Source organism: Aegilops tauschii, chromosome 7, assembly GCF_002575655.3.
Source record: "Aegilops tauschii subsp. strangulata cultivar AL8/78 chromosome 7, Aet v6.0, whole genome shotgun sequence".
Classification (NCBI taxonomy): domain Eukaryota; kingdom Viridiplantae; phylum Streptophyta; class Magnoliopsida; order Poales; family Poaceae; genus Aegilops; species Aegilops tauschii.
Genome location: NC_053041.3, coordinates 11,197,331 through 11,199,449, shown reverse-complemented (window position 1 = coordinate 11,199,449; position 2,119 = coordinate 11,197,331).

Sequence of the window (2,119 nt, the reverse complement as noted above, 5' to 3'; positions counted from 1 at the left end):
AGAAACGACGGACGGAGCAGTGTTTTCAAAATCGGCGGAATATAGGTCTATTTAGCAAAACCGGTGTAAAACAAATACGATCTGAAACAACTAACCAATCACGTAATTAAAGGCTGCCCATTTTATTTTCGGCAGAAAAACTACGTTCCAATCAGGCCTTGAAGCACACAAGAGAGAGTTGTATAGGTCCGCTGTTTGAAACAGAGATAGAAAATGTGAATGGGAGATGAATTCTAATCAAGCTTGATGTGATTTTGAGTCTTCTGAAAGGGGTTGTGGTTGCCTAGTCATGTGAAAGAGATGGATACGCTACTTCCTGAACATATCACAGTACAAATATGAGCTATGATGACACTTGTTGACAATGTGCAATCTTCAGACCAATGTGCTTTTGGATATCATACAACAACAAACAGCATGCTTTGTTTAAACTATAATGAAACCAGTCAAAGCCATCCAAGTTGTTCACTGGTAGGAGGGAGAGGGGGAGGGGAGTGGGAGAAACCGTGCTGACCTTGATGCTGAGCCTGCGAGGCGAAGGAGGCGAGCAGATCGAGCACCACCAGCTTTGCCTACGGTGAGATACTGCTGGATCTAGGAGTACCGGGGAGGAGGCAACTGTGGAGGCACCACCTCCCACTCGAGCACTATCAGCATGACTCCGTTAAGGTACTGATGGGCAGCTGAGCGGGTGGGGCGCCCATGGTCATTGGGGTGGAGGAGACCGTGGCGGCGGCGGTCATGGGAATAGTCGTCGTCCACCAGGTAAGCACCAGATCTGTGCAGCCGCCACCGTCGACGAGCGATAGGGGAACAGGACGGCTAGGGAGATCAGTCGTTTGAAGAGGAAGGACCTGAAGCAGATTAGTTGGGAGCGAAGGGACATTTTTGCACAAAATTATATACTTATGAGTACAGACCCCTCCGCTCCGATCTGTGCCATACGCCCCAAATCCAACGGTCCAGAATCATTTTTCTATTTTTGCACCTGATGTGCAGATTCTATACTAGTCGCTCCCCTCAGTTGCCGATGACTTATACCTGCACCCTGTGTCACCTACTTTGTTTTTATTTCCACGGTGCTGTCGCCTAAGGTAGTAATAGTTAATTAACCACTTCGACATGATTCGAGGAGTCATTCGCCAGCTGATCCCTTGCTAATCCGGACAAATTTTAGAGGCCGGCCGATGCATAACAAGTTAGTACTAGTACATATAGGATGGGTGTGAACTCAATAGTGCTAAGTTCTTCTACCCTTTTGAGTCTTAAAACATATTGAATCCAAATAACTACCAAATCATTGAGAGAGCATATACGATGGAGAACATGCTCTCTAGTGTAGACATGTTCTGATGTAATGTACATACGAAAACAGTGACATGTGAATCTTGAACTTTGTCAATGGTGGCGATCACTGCCATACCTGTCACCGAATATGCTTCTTAGAAAAGGTGGTCAAAATGTATCAGGATATGCTATATGTCACTGGTGTGATGCCCACACGAGCAATGACGTAAACGTAAGTGGAACATGCAGGCGGTGCGGGCCCGTTAGTTTTTGGCCTGGTTTACACCCAGTTCCAGCGTGCGGTCGCGCAGGTCGGTCTGTTTGGTTCTACCTTTGTTTTCCTGTTACGCTGCGGTGCAGTCTCTGGCCCAGATCTGCGCATGGAGGCAGAGGATGGCTAGATTCAAATTGGTTTGCCCAGCTCCTGCATGCGGTGGTGAGGACCGGTCAGGGTGGCGTGAGCTCGCTAGTTTCTGCGTGCGGCGGTGATGATCTTCATGTTTGGCAGTGTGTGCTTGATCTTGTTTTGCCCGGTGGCGCTTGGTTGGTCTCGGATCCTGGATGGTTGGTAAAAGACTCAGCTCTGGATGAAGATCCCGCATTGACTTCATCAATGCCGACGGTAACGGCATCTACGGATGTCGTCTTCTTCCTTGGAAGTATCGTTGTAGAGCTCGTTGTTCTTCCTACCCCATGACTTGGGTCTCCGGGTGAAAACCTAAGATCTGGCTTTGTTAGATCGGGTGACGGTGATGTCCTCGATATCACTTCCTCCTTGGAGACGTCATCTTGGAGACCTTGACAATGGATTTCGATGGTGTGCACGGTTGCT